This window comes from Coptis chinensis, chromosome 2 (assembly GCF_015680905.1).
Source record: "Coptis chinensis isolate HL-2020 chromosome 2, ASM1568090v1, whole genome shotgun sequence".
NCBI lineage: Eukaryota > Viridiplantae > Streptophyta > Magnoliopsida > Ranunculales > Ranunculaceae > Coptis > Coptis chinensis.
This window is the reverse complement of record NC_141457.1, coordinates 94,791,248-94,813,372: the sequence shown is the minus strand read 5'-3', so window position 1 is coordinate 94,813,372 and position 22,125 is coordinate 94,791,248. Positions and strand designations below refer to the sequence as shown.

The following is a 22,125-nucleotide window of genomic DNA, read 5'->3' as shown; positions in this document are numbered from 1 at the left end:
TAAGAATCATCTCTTAAAATAAATCTAAGTAATCCACATTTTCATATATGAGATGATCATGATAATATACTAGCATGATTCTAGCCATTAAATAAAATCAATGCATTTGACTATCAATAGCATAAAATATGCAAAAAATCTACTACTTAAATTTCCATTTAATAAAATTGTTTCTACACAAAGGAGTTTTCTATCTTTCAAAAACAATGTGGAACTAAAAAGAGCCAGTCAACCATGAACATAGAAATGTCCTGGGTGCCCAGGGGAGTCATCCTCATCCTCACAGTCACTATCAGCTATTTGAAAATTACTAACCACTTCCTCTGTTTCCCTGTGAGGTGGGAAAATAAACCCTGATGACACATCATATGGATTTGGCTCCTTAGCATCGTCCTATAATCGATGTAGGAGAGATTTAAGTGGTCGAGCCTCATTCCTATCCTGAATAGGACTGGGGCTCTTTGGTGTATATTCTGGTGATGATGGCTCAGTCTTCATCTTATCAGATTTCAAGACAGTACACTGCAAAACTCTCCTATATTGCTTTGCAGTCATGCGTTTCTTGGAAGCCCGTCTCCCAAGATCTGGTTCAATTTTCCTACAAGTCTCGGGTTTATGCGACTTAAGCATTGTGCCTTAGTTTTCATATGACCGTTGATAGAAAACATACAATTTTATTTACATGCAATAGTAAAAATTCAGATTTAAATAATTACTGCATGGTAAAAATAAACATCCTAATGTCAATTTTTAATCGTGGAAAAATAAAAAAATTTAAGGAAAAAAATTTCCTAAAAACAATTTCCACTAAAATAGCCAAATTATTTCCCATAAATAATTTATTTTGCAAAAAAAATTAAGCAATTTCTAATTAATTTTAAACAACCTAATTATTTAAAAATTAATTAAAAGATTTTGAAAAAAATAGTTTTCCAAAAAAAATGTAGATCACAAGATCAAAACTACAAACAAAAACATGCAAACCATGGAAAACCTGGCTCGATGCCAATGTAGGGTTTTACCGATATCTCATGCATGATTCCTACGATATGTATAATTACACTATATCACATGCATAAAATAGCGCAACGGAAACAGAAGATCGTACCTTGGTCACAACTTTCAATTTGAAGTTCCAAGCTTTGATCTACAGGAGAAGATGATGTTCTTGGCACACTCAAGATCTTCTTCTTCTCAACTTAGCTGGAGTCAAGTTCCAACCACGAACGGGAAGCAACATTTGTTCACGAACCAAGAACCGATAATGGCTAGGGAGGTTACCACCTATAGAATATCCACAAATTACTAGCTTCTTCTTTAGAAAATGTTGGAGGCCACCATTAAAGGAGAGAGAGCTTTTCTTTGTTGTTTTTGGGATGATCAATATGTGAGGGGTGGGGGTCTATTTATAGAGCTCTCTCACCTCCTCAATATTGGATAGGATAGAGTCCTATACTCATCTAATATCAAATAGGATAGAGTCCTATATTCATCTAATATCAGATAGGATAGAGTCCTACACTCATCCTAATACCAGATAGGATAGAGTCCTACACTCATCCTAATACATGGTGGTTATCCTTATCTTAGTGGTTTATCCTTATCCTGGTGGGCGTTTATCTAGCCTTATTTCCAACAGTTTGCTTATACTATTTTTGTTTTCGTCAATCTTATTCTATTTACTCCAATGGCTGATTGGTCTAGTATTCCAGAAGAACTCCTGTCTCTCAACACCGGATTTTAACACTCAAGAGTTCTCATTTATTATAATATTTTCATTACAAAACAAACATCGTCTCAAACAATAGAATCATTACTAAATATTCTAAACACAATAACTAATCAACTCACCTCATTATCAATTATATAAATCATAGATATCAAAAGGTTCAATCAGGAATAACGCATTAGTTAAATGTCTCGTGAATACATTTTAAACAACCACAATCACGTACACAATTAAGTACTAACATTGTACATATATAGTTATCACAATAACTAATATATAATATAGTGGTTGCACTTTTGCTCAAAGCTGCCTACGTATCCAAATCTTTCAAGATTGGAATCAAGTCTTCGTAGTTCTTATTAGCCACATAGTCAATGCTATAATTTTTCCTACATTCATCCAAATGACATGTAACTTAATTATTTAGAAACTAGGGTATGTAGATATATTTTTTCATGTAGAACTCGAAGTCCCAATCTCAGCCCATCTAGAAGAAAACTTAGGTAGAAAACGGTAAAAATCCTAATTTTTAGCAAATTAGATTTCTGATGGACTATCTTCCGAATGACACAACTCTTTCCACAGATATCCAAACGCATCGAGGCTTTTTGTGTTGAAAATCAGACACACAAAACTTACTTTCTTATGTTTTACAAAAATACTCAATCTTATTCTAAATGTACAAAAACTAGATTCGAACACAGTGCGCAGAAACTGATTTCTGAAGCACTGTTTTCTGCCAGTCAAACTTCCATACACCATAATTAATTTCACAGGCCTCAGAATGCGATGAGGCCAATTGGAATAGAAAGCAGACTTCCAAATCTTGCTTTTTCATGTTTTCATAAAAATCTAGTTCAAACTCTAACTAAATTAAAACTGGACTTGAACACAGTACGTAGAAACTGATTTCTGACGCACTGTTTTCTGTCAACCAAAGTTCCAGACATCATAGATGTCTCCATAGACCTCTGAATGCAACAAAGCCAATTGGGTTGGAAAGAAGACTCAGAAAACTCATTTTTTCATGTTTTGTCAAGAATCTGAATCTGACCCTAACTATGTGAAAACTCGATTCCAAAACAGACACAGATCCTGATTTTCAGAAGACAGATTTCTGACGGTGTAACTTATCGACGTCATAACTTTTCACACTCACGATAAAAATGAAGAAAGACTTCTTGTTCTAAAAATTATACTCAACCTAGGAACATGGTTTTTCATGTTTTAATAAGGTCCAAAATAAAACTCGAGCAACGCACAAGATTAGCTCAAAGTCAGGGAAAAACTAGGCTTGAACATAAACAATGGTCATGCATATCACCAATAGCTATAACCAAACCTTAATGAAAATAAACCAAACTCTGACATATACTTCAATTCAATCACTAACTAACTGTTTACCACTTCCATAATTATATTTCCATAAATACACATATCACTAGCGAGCCTTGGCCCAGTAGCTATAATCAAATTAGCCTTTCCTTAGCAAAACCCACCCATACTTCTCATACATATAAATCATTTCAAAGCAACCAAAGTTATGCAAAAGGTCAGTAACACAAAAAACAAGATTTCTCATTTATATAAGACACTTCAAATTAAATTAAATCATACTGAGCTATAACCGATCTTTTACTTTGAAAAGCAAATTAAGCTCGCTATATATATTAAACACTTCAAATAGCTATGATTGTCATGAAGACCACCAATGTCCACACAACACACACACCCAGGTAAACTCATATATACCAAAAGTGTATAGATCGAGCCGTATCATATTTTATACATTTTCGAAACTTATACTTGGATTTTAATAACTGTTTTGATAAAATATATAAAATGTTGCACAAACGCACCCATGTAAAGTCGATTTGTCAGACACATATTTTGCACTCATGTAAAGTCCATTTATGTCAGACAATATATAATCTATACCCAAAAACAGTACAATGGACTCAAGGTAACAGAAATAATAATTTATTCGCCTTGATAAAAACCTTCGAATGAGTCACACAATATCACCATATAACGTATATGACATTTATCAAATTAATATGTTTTGTTCCTAATGTTCCAATAAATAAAACAAATACATATTTAAGATAATTCCTATGATAATCATTCAATAAATTTGGAGAGAAAATAAGGTTTAGCTAGACTACTCACCAGAATTAATCGAAAAGTTTAAAACGTTTGTTTACATAACAAACTTGAAACCGCTTAACTTCGAAAATTAGCATTAAGATATTGTCTTCTCCTCCGACTCTTCTTTAATCTTTCTTTCTCAAGCACTCTCAAGCAGTAAGCTATTTTTTATTTTTTATTTTTGCCCGTCTCCTCTTTTTCTTTTTCCTTTCATCTTCTTTTTTTGAAAAACCCCAAGAATAGGAAAGAGGGAGCAAAAGAGGGTTCGATTGTAACCAAACCCCTTCTCTCTCTCTCTCCCCACATTTTCGCTCTCTTCTTTTATCTTTATCCTCTTTTATTATTATTATTATTATTATTATTATTATTTAACTTTATATATATTTAATTAAAAAGGAGAATAAAAATAGGGATGTTATATCTAGTGACAGGTTTAGAGGGTTCTCAATAGATATTGAGACCCTAAAAAGGTTATTCAAAATCTTTGGATTTTAGTGGACGAGCATATAGCCAGAGACTGATCATCATGTCTCATGAGATTGCAAACTCTCTCTCTCCATAGCTCAGTACCAATTACCAATATGGAAAAACAAGAAAATAAAAAAATAAAAAGACGCGCTATCGACTATTATTATTGTCTGAGAGAATTGTGAATTCCATTGCATTTCCATCCCTTACTTGAAACAGTATATCCAAAATTTAGTTATTTCAACTACATCACTTAACCATTGCTATCCATGCATTTTTTTTTTATCCATTCAGTAGATTAGTAGTTGCTAGATTTCTTGTTGTCACAAATTCATTGTATTGGATCATATTCACTGTATCATTGTATTAATTGTAACAATGTTTTGGAGTAGAAAGAAGAAATGAAGGAAAGAATAAATATTTCTAAGTTATTTCGATTTGGAGTGGTTATGTTTGTATTTGGAGTGGTTATGTTTGTTTGTTCTTCGTTTTTGCTGGGTTGCTAGAGACAGACGAAGGGTTTTTTTGTTTTTTCTTTTATTTTGTTTTAATTTCGGCCATAAGATATTGAGATCATCTCGCGAGTTGAGTGGATGAGATTGGGACTGGGCTGGAGGTGGGCGAAATGGGAGTGGGTGTATCCCTCCCCGTCTAGGTATTAGGTGTGAAATTTGTTTGTTATGTATTTTTTGTGTTATTTTTTGTTTTGATTTAGTATGAAGGTATTGAAAACAATTATAAAGTTACACTGAGGTACTTGATATCTGTGCATGTTATCTATATTGAAATGGGGGGCCCTTGAAATGGGATTGTTATGATTACACTATCTATTGTGAATTAGAAAATGCGCATAAACATAAACTAAGCCCAGTGAAAAATGCACTCAACGTTCTAGTGTGTTACCAAGGAAAGAAAGTTTCTTCATAGGTCAGAGAAACAATTTTCATGGTATGGGAACGTACAAATCCTTCTATCGGGATCCACTTTGGGCCAGTCTCACTCATCCTAGTTTCTACAAGTCATCACACGAGATGTCTAGCCGTCTAGGCCATGGCCTGCCGGAGTTAACTCTTATGGCGATATTCAGGTTCGCACGGCCCAGTGCCAGCTCTAACCAACTCCCAGCTTGTTGGTCAAACTTTGGGCCCCCAAGTATAATCTTATACCTATTAGGCCACATGTAAATGTTGTCCAGTCCAGTCAAATTATATGTAGTCCAGTCCACTCAAACATTGGCCCACGACCTTTGTGTAAAAGACTTGTTTTTTTTTTTCTCAATAATATTATAGTCCTATTTTAAGAAACTAGGTAGAAATTTGGATGAAAATATTGTGCATTTTGTGCCTCCTCTTGATATGAAAATGTGATGATGTAAAAGAGGAGGCAGCTAGTGATGACATTCAAATAAAGAAATAAAGTACTACACTCCAGTTTTATTTTATTTTGGCAGATGGAATGTTCTCTACTTCTCTATGTTTATATTTTCTTTGCCAACGCGAGTGTAACTTTGTACAACCACTCAGAGGCTTTTGTATGAAATAAAATAATTAATTGATTAATTATTATAATCTAATAAAAAATTTAGAAGATATCATCCAGAAAAAAAAGAGGAATAGCTGTGCAATTTGTAGCTCGTTTTGTCTTTTTCTTTATTTTTGTATTTTTCCCTCTATTGGATACTTAATAAATTATACCTTTGTATAAAAATAATAGTTATAAAGCGCAACTTAGAAAATGCACAGAGGTGTATGCAAATTAAAACTGCCGGTGTAAATTGCTCAGCAATGAACGGACGAAGTACTAATACAACTACACATTCTAACGCGGCATAATAATTACTTTGATCCATATAACAAATTTAACTTTAATTAACTTTCCTACAGTCCAATCTAATTTCTCCACTGCTTCCTGTCAATGGGCTAATGTTGCCCATATTAATCATAGACCGTGCAAAGCTCCGAAAAAATGCGGCCCCATCATTGGCAAAGTTATTAACAATGGCAATGGTGGCAGCTCCAATGGTTGAAAACAACTCTTGATCTGATTGGAGGACGCCTCCATTATTTTGAAGGTTGCTGAAATAGTAGTTGTCAAAATTGGTTGGCGTGGTAAGGTCTAGATTAACCAGAGTGCTTCCACTTCCATTTTGAGGACATATTTGGCGAAGAATAGCTAGGTATGACGAGGCTAATGTTTGATCAGGATTTCCTGTTCCATTGAAATTGAATAAGCGATTGCTGAACGTTCGACATTGTGCTCGTCCAAATGTGTGAGCTCCTGCAAAAATAACAAAACCTTTTGTTAAATACAGCAAGTTATTTGAGTACTTAGACGGTTATACCAACAATAACAATAAAAAAACGCGCCACTTAACCCATATAATTATATTATGTAAAAGGGTAGAAGATGGTTTTATGTTTGAAAAATGGTTGATGACGTTGTTATTGAATGAGTGAAGATTTTAGGGATGGAATATAAGTGTGGAATGAAGTTAATGATAGTTTTAAGGTTGTTGGTAATGATGGGAAAGAGGTAGTCGGTGTGGCGATTTAGGTTTGGTGGTAGAGAAGAGAGAGTGGGAGAGAGAGATCAGTTCGGGCGAGAGTCGTGGAACTTCACTCCCATTCAACTTTCAAGTTATCCTCTTGGCAAGTTTTTTGGGACTCTTTTTTTCTCTTTTTTAGTTCTCGTGACTTTTGCTAATACGCTTTTAAGTGGGACACTTTTTATAAGTTGTTCGCCAGTTTTTTCTCCGTTTTTTTCGTGAGTAAAGAGGGTACTTAAAATTTGCCTACGTGGACACCCTCACAGCACTCCAAAAGAGACTGCTATTATATATATACTAGTTTTCGGACCCGTCCTATGAACGGGTGCCGTTATATATTATATATTATTTTAGAAAATATTTGCAACTATATAGAATTATGAGATATAAATATTATATTGATCTTGCAATGTGAAAACCCCACTCACCATAAAAAAAAATCCCTTCAACTTTTTTTTGTTTTTTTAATAATAGGCATTTGATTGAAGTTTTTTTGAGAATGCCAAATTAGATGAAGATCATATTGCACCTAGTTGAATAGCTAGGCATTCCCAATCATACGAATATAATTTTAAATGGTAATCAACCGAATCAATGTTAAAAGTTCCACTTATGTGGTCGGGAGCGTTAAATTGCCCCTTGTAACCTATTAAGCTCCAAAATATGTATATTCTTTATTCTTTGTTAAGAATATCAATTCCCCTTATATTGTGTGGGAATTACTACAAAATTATGGTCGCAATGGAAACAATCTTTTCTAACATCATACTAACCCATGAAGTACTTTTGTTTATGTTTAGGACCCTCAACCTCAGATTCAATTATTTAAAATTTTAAACTCTTCCATCTCATAATGGTATTCTTAACACCTGCCTAAGAGCATCTTTAATGGTAAGATTTGAAAAACACTAAATTTTTTACCAAACAACTTCATTTGGACATCAAAAATTTGACACCAAACTACGCTGTTTTGGATATACCGCGCCAAAATAGCTAAAAATGCAAATTTAATTAACTTATTGTTATGGTGTATATATCAAGCATTTAGTCTCACATGGGCTTACTGATATTCTTCTTTATTAAGCATGCATGTTATCTGAAATTCATTTCTAATTCTAGCAGCAGACATATAGACGTATACTTGGCTTCATGATTCCAAATGTATGTCCTTTTGGCCATGGGTTAACCTGGATTACGCATGTATTGAACTATAATTGCTTAAAATATAGTATTCATAATCAGTCTAAACTTTTACAACATAATTATCATAATTGCTTAAACTTTTACTACAGAAAGTCATACACGTAATTATCATTCCATTTTTAATAGAGTAGTATAATTGGTTATGGCAATAAGTTTATCTTTCTAGTTATGCTTGATTAATATAAATGCATGTGTATAGAACGAAGAGTAAGTTGATTTTATGTATTTTTTTTTTATTGTTTTATAGGTATTCTTGGAATATTTTTCTCAATGGAAGAGTAAGTTGATTTTTTTTATTTTTTAGTAATGTATTTGTCTCAATTTTTTTGTTTTGTAGGGATTGTGCTTGTAAATTTATGATGTTTTTTAATTGTCCAAAAGATATCTGGCTGGCAAATAAGTATGTTTTTGATAACAGATAAAGGATTTATGTGTTTGATTAAAACGTGGTCTCGATATATAAATAGTGAAACTCAAAAGTTGGTTCTAAGTATGAGAAGCCAATTGAATGAGTATGTATTTTTTTTTTAATCTAATTTTATAATTTGAATAATTTTAGTTATAATGTTACTAATTTTTTTTTTCTTAAAGTGATTGTGTTGGCTTTCATGCTATAATGTTGTTTTCCAAAAAAGTTCGAGTGGAGAACATACAAAATTATTATGATAAGAATTTTGATTGAATCAGTTTTCTGTAGTGTGTGAATTTTTTGGTTGAAGTTATTAGGAAGGAAGAACTTCATCATTTTAAAACAAAAAGCATTGAAAAATTTTATGACGAAGGAAGTTGTAGTGGTCGGAATGTGAAGACTAAAAAAAGATGAAGAAGAAGTTGTTGATAGGTAATTTTGTTTTATCACATATATTTTTTGCTTTGTTTACCGTTTAATTAATATATGATCATGTTTTTATTTTTTATGTTGCTCTTTCACTTCATTCTAACATGAACTCTATGTGCCAAAGCAACCCATCGTCATCGTCATGTTGCCTCATGCATGTATTGAAGTACGCTATAGTGACACCACCCCATGTGCCCATGAAGCCTCCCATGGTGAAGCCACAATATATGTGCCAAAACATCCTTTATTGAAGTTGTGTCCACTACCTCTAGTATTTTTACATCACTTCAAATAGTGAAGCCGTCGAACGTGGGCAAACTTTAGGTGTATCCTCCAGTATACCCAATCTTCTGACAATACTCATCCTATTGCATATGACATTCATTTATGAAATTTTCATCCTTGCTTCTTAGTTCGCTAACCTTATCAACCTACAACATATGTTGTGTATGTTTAGGCTTATTACATAACCAATATAGATAGTTATAAAAAGAGATGGCTAGTCTACCTATTCATAATTTCTAGAGATGCCCAGGACCAAGTTACATACTTCATATGTTGTGTTGTCTTCTGGAATAATCTAAAATCTTGGACTGGACTATGTTAGTTTAAGGGATCCCTAGAGTAATCATAGTGCAACACTGCCTCTAGTATCTAAGACACCTCCAATAGTGAAGCCGTTGAACGTGGGCAAAAGTTCCTATTTTAGGCCACCACCTACACCGAATGTGGTCGACTAAGTCTCCTTTATTGGTAAAGCTACCTTAGAAGTATCTTAGTTTATTAGGTCTTAGCTTTCCTAGATATGGTAGGTAATAACTAAAAAGTTGTTGCATTAATCATTTTTCTGGCTTCAACTTTAAAATTTGCTCGTATGTTAGTTTGGGTTTTTAGGTTTCTAATTAGTGTACACATTAATGTCTTATGTTTAATAGGGTAGTATTCCCTTATTGATATCCAATCATAGTGCAACACTTCCACTTTTCCACTCTTCCGGAGGTTATGGTCAATAGTCAGTATAGAGTAGTAGAAGACCTTAACTCTCCTTCATGCCCTTGTGTAGAAGGAAATAATGATTTAATTAATAGCTGTTGCAAGATCTTATTTTATCTGTTAATTTAAAGACTTTGTAACACTATTTTGTTGATCCAAGTTTCTAGTCCATATTGTGTGTGTACAATTTCAGACCTGTTATTTAGACGTAAATCGAGAGAGTAGTACATTGATCACCGAAACCTATCTCAAACATTTTCTCCAACCAACTCAAAGGTAAGTTATTTCCATTTACTTCTTATTCTTTCATTTAATTGTTCATATACTCTTGATTATGCTAAATTTAGAGATTACATGTCGTAAAAAGGTGATATCTCGACATCGCCTTTAAACCGATGATTTGGTTGACTTGAAAACATAGTATAATATAGGATATAAAGAGTTGTACATGAAGCGGGGTAATCTTATTTTGTTTCAAGTTCAATCATATGCATTTGGGGTTTTAACTTTTAAGCATTTTTTATTGCTCTAATTAAAAGTTACTACCGATTTTCAAGAGGGGACATTGTTTCGCGGTCATAGAAAGCACTAAATATGTTAGCAGTGTTATAGAAAATCAAGTTCGAGATTTTATATCACTCACATCTAATCGATGATATGAGCCTTAAGGAAGTTGAGGTACGACATGAGGATGATGGACTTACTACTAATGATGGTTTGCTCTCAACCATCAAGATCGAAAAGTGTAGCAGCCTTATCAAGCAAAGACGATAAGGACGGTGGTTTACCAATTTGTCGCGTGTGTGTCGGTGTTGAGCGATAGTAAAGGAGAGGCTGCATTAAGATATCTGGATATATTCCCTCCACTGCAGGAACTACCAAAAACTGATGTAGATAGGAGATATAATTCCAAGAATACCCCGAAGTTTGCCAAAGGGACACAATTCATGCAAGGACTTCTTTGCATAAAAGCCGGGTAATTAAGTTTGTTAACACTGAAGGGGAGGTATTTAGGTTCATTTGAATTCTCCAATACTATCTCAATGGCTTCAACAATATCATCGTCAAAAGGCAGGATGTGCTTTGCATGAGTGGGAGGAACTGGATCAGATAGTATATTGACCGACTCCATGTTGCATTGTTCACTAAGTATAACCGAAGTTCTTTGTCTTGGCCTTGTTCATGTACTCAAGCTCGCTCCCAAATGTGAAGCTGAGCCTTTCGCACTGCATGCCCGTTGTTGTTTTCACCATCAACCAAGTGCACAGCTATTTCTATTGTTGAAGCAGTTGACATACTTTTAACCGAATAAACTATTTCCTGAAATTGTGAGTCATACCCTATTATGTTTTTGGTTGTCCATACCTAGAATTTCTTAGGATTGGAGAGTTTTACATGGGTGATATGATGTGTTTAATTATTTTGGGTTCTCTGTCTTGGTCTCCAGGCTAATAGCTTCCAGAGGCAGGGCAGGCAACTTCGGCGTAAGATGGGTTCTTTGTCTTGGTCCTTATCGTCATTGTTATACTGTGGTTGATGGTCTGCAAGGTGTTCAAATGCTGACCTGACCCTGTGTTCATGGAAAATAGTGCTAAATAGAGAGATGGAATGTGATAGCCTAGTCATATGTTTTTCCCTATTTAACTATATATATCACTTGCACTGAGCATAAAGTAAATTGTAGTAATTTAAGTTATTTCATTAAAATATGACAGTTGTGTAGATATGTACTGGCTACCTTCGGTTGTCTGAAATTATATGAATGGTTGCTTCTATATATGATTTATAGTTTTGGTTGATATCATCTTCTACATGTTTATTTCGCGATGGTATGGTTGACCTTCACTGAATGCTTCCCCTATAAATTCGGATGTTTTTTCTTCGTATTTGAAGTTGTAACTTCGTAGTGTACACCAATTAGTGACTAACTGTTTTCTTTCAATTACTAATATTTTCACCTTAAACCAATATTTGTGCTTGATGTCAAATTTTGGCTTCAACTTTCAAATTTGCTGGTCTGTTAGTTTGGGTTAGTTTTTAGGTTTCTAATTAGTGTACACATTAATGTCTTCTGTTTAATAGGCTAGTATTCCCTTATCAATATCCAATCAAGCATTGTAGAACAATTGAATTGACAATATATAAGGTAGGAGAAAGAGATGCTGACGTAACTTTAAGTCGAAATAGCTCTAGTTATCAATCTAGTTATACGTAGTATTGCTTCAATCAGTTATGAGAATGATACTGGGCTAAACTATGAATAAATTATGATCAAGCCTTCAATAATGGTTTCTTGCTGTATAGCAACTACTGATCAAATTTACATTAAGATCCCAGTAACTCGAGCCACACACATCCAGTGCCTAGCTGGTAAGGCCTTGGTCTGGTGTCGCTGTACCGAAAGTCAGAAATCCATACGGATGTCATCATTTATTTGGAGAAACCAAGTTGGCATCACCAAATGATCACTTTATTTTCAAGGGAACTGAGAACAAATCTACTGGCATGTAACACCTGGACTGGGTATGCAGTTACATTTGCAACAAACAAAAATGTTGGAAGTCTATAAATTTAGCATTATGATCATCTGTATGCAATGCACAAAATACACATCCTGAATAAGCCTTGTGTGCTTTTCCAAGGCAATAAATTAGTCCTTATTTGATGATGTATGATAACTGAATTAAAAGATATAGTTTCTTATAACAAAAGACTTGTAATCAACTGCCAAAAAGAGGAGGGGCTACAAACTTGGTACATTTATATAAATTATGAAGGCTAAAAATAAAGGAGGCAGAGGGTTGGGAGCCTAATCATTTGTATTACTTATGATACAAAAACCATTTGGGACTTCTGCAGATGCACATCGTCCCCTGTTCGATCAACAGCCTCAGAATTGTAGTTCATGAGATAGTTGCTACTGATACTGTATAGAGACAACACGTATTCCTCAATCCCAACGGTGTCAATGATCAGCCTCCCATTATTTGTTGACTCATCTTAGACGACCCGACTGACACTGACCTTGAAATAGCTTATTCGGTTATTCTAGTCAAAACCAATCAGGTTTACCTTAAAACTTTCCAAGACAATATAAATAAGGTGTGTTTAAGTTAGAACTACTCGTGCTCATAGAAGGATAGACGGGAGTCTGATAGAGCAGAGAATAGTTGTGTGTCTACTAATAACTGCAGAAGCAACAAAAAGAAAATTAGAGAATATGTCAACTTAATCTACTACATATATATGAAAAGTACAATTTTTTATTTTATATATGAAAACCTAAATCATGAAGTTTACGTGTCTTCAGAATCTACTTTGAGGCATTTTGGAGATGACTTGGAAAAAAGTCAAGGGAAAGGAAAAAAAGAAAAAGAATCTAGGTGTGTAAAGGTCTTTTATTTTCCTATATATTTTGGTTGGTTCAGTAAACTTTCACATTTCAAAGCAGAGTTTGATATGGTTTAATAAAAATCCCAAAGTTTCCAGTCAAAAAATCTTTGACCTCATAAGCAAATGTAAATGAATCTTTAGCTTTTCAATAGATTAGCTGATAAATTGATTACCGGAGAGTGAGAGCGATTAAGGCTTTAATGGAGACAACAAAGGGTTTACAAATAGGGGCCTCATTTTTGGTTAAGAAAATATATAGGAAACATTCCGATTTTCACGACGCGGTGTAGTATAAACCATGACCCACCAAATAACAAATAAAAACAATCATTCCACATGATTTCCGACATCAGTGCATATAATTAGTTTCAAGTAATGAAAAATAGCATTTTAAATAATTCGGGTCATAGATAAATGCATTTTAAGATTTTAATTCAATGCAACAAAATACAGATATATAAACCGTGAGAGTCAAATATAGTCATAGGGAAAGTACCTTCTAACCTTTTGCAAGGTAAAGATTCCATTTACTTAGATTGTCTTTCAATATAGCCCATTGATGAAACCAAATACCAAACGCTAAAAACTATCCTCAAGTGGCTCAAAAAAAAATTTGAGCATAAAATTCACAAAAGCCTGTAAATATAGTCATTACTCACATTTTACAAATCCATCATGGGATGACGTAAGGTCATGCTCTCCTGAGAGCATTCTCACACATTAAGCAAAACTAAAAGAGATGCAAAAAAAATTGTATTATAAGGCAAACCCACGGTTTATTCAAAGCATTTGAATTCAGTATCCCATTCTTAAAAGTGTGGTGACCATCCATATTGATTGTTGGAAGGTTTCAAACCTTTACAATAACTTGCATAGTAAATAACCACACCGTTTAGTGCCATTCTTGGTAGCAAGACTTTGATCAAAGTAGGATATTATGAGACAGAGCATTACAGACTCTACTTGTTCCAAATTTTAATTCAAGTGATTACAACAATATCAAATAAATATAACATAATTAATTGAAAGACAAAAAAAATGATCCTCTTGGTGACATAATGCACATTCAAACTTCTCTTCAAACCTTCAAGATCGACCGCTATTTCTTGATGAAGATGGGTTTTACTTAATTTTCTTGATTGATCAAAAAATATTTGTAGAAGTATTTCTAATTGCATTTGGTAAAATTGGTGAAATTCTAAGTTAAAAGGATTCATGCAAATTTTTCCGTGTCCTATTGGCCATAAAGAAACGCCACTTCTAGAATCGATGAGTGTTCCTTTGTTATTAACACTATTGGTATACATACATACTAATCAACTTGAACTTTATCAACAAATCCGGTGTATGTAGTTCAACGTTTACATCCCAAGACCTTTTGAAAGCATACTTCAAAAAATGGGTATCAAAGAAGACAAAATTTGAAATAAGTAGCGGTAGACGCCAAAGTAAATTGAATGAATAATTCGAACTTTAACTTGAAGAATATGAAGCCTTAGATGAAAACAAAAAAAAATCAATAGAAGAGAAAGATTGTTCATTCATTTGTACACAGAGTGTGAATTAGATGGACTGAACTCTTTATTTTAGTGACAGGATGATATTGCTCTCTATTAAGATGTAATTATTGTATAATGTGTATTCCAACTTTAACATAAAAAAAATGTTAGAAGTACCAAGCAGAGTACGTAGTTAATTATTTAAGGAATAGCAAATTGCACGATATTGTGACTATTAGAATGACACAACAGTCTAGACATACCAAATTATGCAATACAACTCACTTACTCTTCTATGATGGAAACCCTAAACAGCATAATGCAAGCAAGTCCTTCCTTTGATCAAATCAAATGTCAAAATCTAAAAAATTCAAAGATACCCCAAGATCAAAATCTAGATTATAATTCACAATACAATAGCAAAATAACAGATTTGCTTCAAAAGAGTTTATAACAAACATAATTCAAAAAATAAGGAAACCAATAATAGAATAATAGAATAATTTACCTTATTGAATAAATCCAAATGATTAGAACCTTAAAATTTGCTCCCTAAGCTGTGAATAAAGTTTAATAAGGATAGATGATATGTTACCTTGAGCACAATACTATAAGAAATTGAATTGGTTGAGATAAGCGTTTACATATTGCTCATCAGAAGCTATGTTCTTATTGTTAAAATAAGGTGGTGCTGCAACAGACCCACCCAAGGTAGCATTGAAAGGCAAAGGAAGGAGCCCCTGAACCCATCATCTAGCCATCGAACTTCACCCACATACTCCGGAACGAAAAAAGCTGATGGAAAGCGATGCCACACACTTCCAACACATACCATGGAAGCTGCAAAACATATATTTGGTCGGAAACAGTTAATATTGGTACTTCCAAATTTTATCTGGTAGCAAAAGCTTTAACTTTCATAGCTAACAGGGTACTAACCAACTCCAACATCTTCATGGTGCTCTAAATGCTTGTAAGCCTCCAAAGGTGCAGAGTAATCATGGATCAATGAGAAAGTCCGGCAATGGGAGGCAGCTAGTATGAGACCAAGAACAACATGTCTGACGACCTTAGCAGCCTGTTTCCACAAAGAGTGAAACAATAAGCAACTATATATTGGGTTCAAAAGAAATATCTTAAAAATCTAGGAAAACCTCACCGTCATAGTCAGGATGTCAAATTTGGAGCATACTTATCCCGAGAGAAATCAGGAAAAGACTCAATGACAGCTGCAGCAGCCACACAAATGAGCAGGTATATGGGATAGAGAAACCTGCAATATGAATGAATGCAAAAATAGTAAACTATAAATCAATTTTGTTTCTCACATCTTGCCTATCAAATGTCACAGGCACGGTTCAAGGATCACTTAAACATTGCAGTCATCGGATGCAGGCTGCACCACTATTCTCACTTTGATATACGATTGAAAGCCCTTACCTGTTAATTAACAAATGGCTGGCTGTCGGAAAGCTACCTGAGCTTTTACTTTTGAGACACTATATAAATCCCCTCTTCATCGAGTCAGGCTGAAAAGGCCTCGTTCTTCCTTCCTGGAAAAAGGAGTGTACTATCCTATTCTCCCGTTTCGGATGCCTCAGCTGCTTTGTATGATTCATATGAAGCAATCGGATAGATCCAGATTCCTCTGCTTCTACGGGGATTCAGATGTGGATTCTGAAGAGATAAGTCTGCATCACTGAAGGTTAGTTTTGCTCAGTGTTAGATCTTCTGAAAACCATCTTTCTATAGGAGCCTTGACAGCTTCTGTCGCCTTGGCTCTTGAAGAAGCTGCTGATTCAGCTGGTGACTCTTTTATAGTAACACTATTGAATGATTTCAGTAAAAGGTCCTGTGCCATGAAGAGGGTAAGGGAGATTGTATATTCAGGTTGTACCAAGACCTCCTATGCCACAAATCATCCTTGAACTCAATTTTCCAAATTGAGCGCCAACTTCCATTGTTGTGCAGTGCACAAAAGGGTTAGAATCCGAAATAATATTTTATGCAAAATACTTTTTCAATAATCAACACTCGCTTTGTTGGTGATCCAATTGGACTCAGAAACTTAGACAAATCATTAACGTTGATATTTGTTCGAAAATCTCACTTGGATAATGGGTTTGGTAATCTTTGGCCTTGTGGTGTTTGTACTTCCGGTATGGAAAGCCAGTATTGGCATTAGCTCCGTGTCTGGTTTCATACATCTCCCATTCACTCACTCAAGTGTGAAAAATCAAGTTTACTGCCTTAATTGGTTCGGCAACCTCGTCTTCTTCCTCGACTGCCCAATCGAATTTTTTTTATTAGCGGAGGATGTAACTCAGAAAACCATAACTGTTTTTCATACCTGACGAAGGGATTGCTAGAGCATGTTGGATTTTTTTTTTTTTTTCCTTTGAATAATAGGGGTGGGTAATTGGAGTTGGCTCAGTGAATTGAAGAGTGAAGAGGGTAGGGTTCATTTTTAAGGATTGGCAGAGATATTTCGGACAAAGCCAAACATAAGGGTTCGGAGAAGACGAAGGGCTTTAGTATGCTGATTTATAGTAATTAGTTTCCTCAATTGAGGGGAGAGAGAGTTGTATTTTTCATATTAAAATCCTATTTTTCTGTTCATTTGGATTTCATCCGGAAAATGAGCCGAAACAAAGATTCGGTGGGTTTTGCTGACTTTTTAATGTGTTCACCAGTTTTTTCTCCGTTTTTTTTTTCTTAATCCATCCTGATTTCTCGTGAGTAAACAGGGTACTTAAAATTTGCGTACGTGGACACCCTCATAGGCCACAAAAAGGGACTGCTATTATATATATACTAGTTTTTGAACCCGTCCTACGAACGGGTGCCGTTATATGAAAATGTTTTTTTTCTTATGATTTGAAAAAAACATATATTTTTATTTTTGCTTTAATGTATGAGTAAAAAAAAGATATTAATATTATATTTATCTATTAACTTTTACTTATGATAAATCAGAGATCATACTAAAATCTATTTTATTTTCAATAACTTAGTGATAGCGAAAAGACAAATTATATACTCGTAGTTGTCTATCAGCTCAAACGCTTGTCTATATATATGTGCTTTTATATTAAGTTGTTATGAAAATTATTTGCAACTATATATAACTATGAGATATGATCGAATATTATATTGATCACTCATCCAAATTTCTTGTAACATGAAAAACTCACTCTTAATAAAATAATAAATAAATAAATAAATAAATAAACCATATTTAATAATAAAACCCTTCTACTTTATTTTGTTGTTCAACAATAAAATTTTGATTGGAGTTTTGTGAGAATGCCCGATGAGGCGAAGATCAAATTCAAGGTATTGGAATAGCAAAGCATTCCCAATCATACGAAAATAAATATGACACACAATATTTTAAATGCAAAACTATACTTGTCGAGGCATTCCGACTACATATCCAAATATTATACTTTAAGGTTATATCAAATGAATTTACATGGTTTTCGATTTCTTGTTAATTAATTTTTTTTTAGCTTAATTCAATGCATTTGCATACAATTTTCGATTTTCCATTAATTATTCTTTTTGAGGTTAATTCAATGCATTTGCATCCAATTTCTGATTAATTATTCTTTGAGGTTAGTTCAACGCATTTTCATCCAATTTTTCGATTTATTGTTAATTATTCTTTGAGATTAATTCAATGTATTTATATTAATTCAATTTTTAGTCACATTGCAGCTGAGTGTTCTACCAAGTCATTGTGCTGGAATTGTTGTGAGCCTGACCACATGGGTAGTGACTTCCGAATGAGTCATGTGGCTAGGCAGTGCCCAAAATCTAAATATTCCCAAAATCTAAATATGCCCAAAATCTAGATATTAATTTTATTGGTGTTTTTTTTGACGTAGTACTGGTAGATCTTCTTGGTTGTGCTGGACACTTGGAAGAAGCCTTAAACCTTGTAGCGATGATACCTATTGAGGCATGTGTGGAGCACTCTTTAGTGTTAATCGGATCCATTGAAATCCTGATTAGAGAAAAAGGAGTCAGAAAGAACCCTGGCTGCAGCTTGATGGAAGCAGAGGATTGGATTATACATGAGTTATTTGCTTGTAACATTACGCACCCAAAGTCAAAAAGAGATGAAGGAAGCATTGGATGATCTTTTCTGCACATCATTTGGACTATTTATTACGACTACTTGAATCCCCGTTAGGATTGTAAAGAACCTCAAAGTGTGTGAGGATTTCCACACTGTGATGTGTGGTGCATTTCTGATTATGAGGAGAGAGATTGTTGAGGGATAACATTAGATTTCACCATTTTCATAATCGATTGTGCCACTATCTCATTAATATTTGGAAGACACTTTCCAGTTTTTATATTGTTGAATGTTCAGGGCATCCACTTATTTACAATTACTCACTTCTTTTAGAATGTCAATACAAAACGAAACAATGCTATGATAATCTGAATACCTACTCCAAAGGTGACAAAAATGACTTATATTTTTTCGATATCGAACACAATATAACTTGAAGTAGTAGAATTGTAAAAGTGGCGTGCTTATATTATAAATTTAAACTAAAAATTAACCCGACTCTATAGTGACAAACTTTCATAAATAAGAAGCGTTAAATCTCGGCCATTAAAAAAATACTATGTGACCAACATAATAAAGTTTTGGTATTAAAGTACTAATCCTCATGGTTTTCTTTTCTTTATTATGGAACTCTCCATTCCCTTCATTCATTTAATTTTTTCTTCGAGATAATATATTTTATCTTTGTTGTGTTTATCATCAACCAAACAATCTAGCATAATATTTTTGAGGATGTCGAGTTGATTCTGTTTCTCTTCAACTTCTATTCTTTTCTTCATAAGTTCTTTGAAATTGAAGTCTTCAATTTCTATATCACGTTCATCCTTTATAAACTGTATTGTGTGAAAAGCTGCTGAATCCTCTGCTTTTGTAACAGAATATGTTGGGCTTCCATCAATTTCTTTAACTATGACGTCTTCACTGTTAAAGAATAAGTCTTTTGGTAACTTTAATGTCACAGTGCTTTTGAATCGTCCGCTCTCTAATTCTGTGTTGTTTAGCATTTTTTTTTTTTACATAAGCTGTAATTTTCATACGTCATTATCTGCAATATACATAATAAAATGAAGTCAATAAATAATTGTAAATAATAGAGAAGAGGAATAAAATAGGCTACCTGGTTTTTCGATATGTGTAGTTAAATTGTTTTTTTTAGGTTAATAGATTATGTTTTACTAAGTGATTGGAAGTTCAATTTTCGTAGGTTTTTAGTTTTGTATATCTGTTAAATTTTGATATTTTGGAACAGTGGACTTCTCCTTTTTTGCAACCTCCACTCTATCAGTTTCATGGATTATGACACGTCGGGTATTTTGAAATTTGGATTTTGAGTTTTATAGTGTGGGCACGTGCAAAACGTGTGAGGGGTTGTTGTTGCATTTTGAAAGGGCATAACACCATACACACCACAATAGATGGTCAAACTTGGTAAATGAATAGTTAACTAACGATAGGGTTACCTAAAGCTAAGAAACGTAAAACTTTGGGTCCAATGCAAATACCCATATTATTGGGACGACCTAAAACTAAATCACCTTATTTTAAATTAGATTTTTTTTTTTTTCAATTAGGTAGAAGCTATCGGGTTTAGAAACCTATAAGTATACTATTACTGTTGGGCCTGGCCCAACAAATTATAACTTATGTTTTAAGCGGGTACTGTATCAATTCAAATTTGAATTGGTACCTCTTTTTCCCACGCAGTTCCTTTCAAACTAAATTGATTATGTGGATGTTACTCACACTTCAAAATCTTGATCGTTTCTTGATTCAATGGCAGAGGAGCAAAACAATAGTGATCAATTTTCAAGGGTTTATGATATTGACAAAGATTTAACCAAGAATACTTCCACGCCATCAGTTTTTAATCAAGAACCAAATTTGAAACTTTATGAGAAGAATATTAGTAGTTGCTCAGATCCCCCATTGCTCATGTTACATTAGCTCTCATCTTATTTTTCCAAACTCCCTTTCTTTCCCTTTACTCCAACCACCCGACAATTTCCTCCACTGAAATTCCGATGCAATGTAACAATCTAGAGAACCCCTGGTCCCATTAAACACCAAAACCTTAACATTACAAAATCCAATCGTTCCAGCCCCCCCTTTCCAATCAGGTTCAGTTGCAGCTTCAGAAATGAGGTGAACGTCTTTGCCCCTCACAAAGACTCGTAGGGCCTCGGTTTGGGTTTCATGGAACATATTCTTCTTTCTACATTGCTCCATCTTGCGCCTTGGCGCTTGTAAACGCCAATGACCCCGGTGTACTTGTTCATGTTCCATATCTTCTTGATAAACTAACACCATCATTGAGTAGGATCTGAAAACAGGGCAATAAAGTTACTTGGCGACAACATGTCCAAAGAAAAAGAATCTTGTTAGCAAATATGTTGTTATGACCTACTTTGCAGTCATGGGCAATGTGGCGGGACCCCATGAGAAGATTGTTGTCACCGATAACCTAAGTTGAAGTGGATCATGTAGAAAAAGAGAAGTACATCAGCACACAAACACAACAGAGAATGACGCGCTACGGTGTTGAATAACATAATTTTTCGAGCTACCTCCATACCGTTATATCACTTGAATTTGACGATCGATGGATAGATGTAAACTCCCCGATATCATTGTTGTCACCAATATTGAGGAAACACTCATCTCCTGCCTAAAACCCCAAAGCAAACAAATCATAAACATACGAAGTTGTTATTTTGTTCCAAGAAAAGCCACCTTTCGACAACATCATCGCTAAGCCTCCCTTGTATAAACCCAAGCTATATCTAAGGAGAAAAGGAAGAAGTTTATAAAATCATATGATAACATCTAGATTCAAGAAGATTTTACCTTGTACTTCAAATCTTGGCACCTAGCTCCAACCAACTTTGCATGGTGTCCTATAAGGTTATTGCATCCAATGACAAGATACTCGGGAAGATCCTCCCAACAATGGCCCCTTGCCACCGACAAAGTTTTGCCGCGACTAAATAAGTAATTGAAACACAAAAAAATAGAAACGGACCTAATTAGTATGTGTATATGTTGGTATGCCGATAGCAGATATACCGGGGGATTTACATGGAGATAAATCACGATGATGGCTAGTTTAGGAGCGAGTCTCTTCTTAAGACTTGTCCCTTTTAAGAAACCACATCTAGTGTCATTTATGAGTAGTCTAATTTTCTTTTGTTTTTTTTAAACCTCTCCAAAGTGATAAAATCTCATGAG

The 22,125-nt window shown here is 34.2% G+C and overlaps 1 long non-coding RNA gene across 4 annotated transcripts; it reads right to left on the bottom strand.

Annotated features, from left to right (window-relative positions):
- Nucleotides 1–12,534: 12,534 nt before the first annotated feature.
- Nucleotides 12,535–17,384, bottom strand: LOC147519202 (uncharacterized). Of its 4 annotated transcripts, XR_015212073.1 has the most exons (8): nt 16,257–17,384; nt 15,976–16,089; nt 15,756–15,894; nt 15,461–15,656; nt 15,325–15,373; nt 15,106–15,177; nt 13,814–13,917; nt 12,535–13,112 (listed from the first exon to the last, which is right to left on the bottom strand). It is a non-coding gene; the product is annotated as an uncharacterized LOC147519202 (long non-coding RNA). The 4 variants fall into 4 exon arrangements; XR_015212072.1 differs by lacking the exon at nt 13,814–13,917 and having other exon boundaries at nt 12,604–13,112; XR_015212071.1 differs by lacking the exons at nt 12,535–13,112; nt 13,814–13,917 and having other exon boundaries at nt 14,945–15,177.
- Between the last annotated feature and the right edge of the window lie 4,741 nt (nt 17,385–22,125).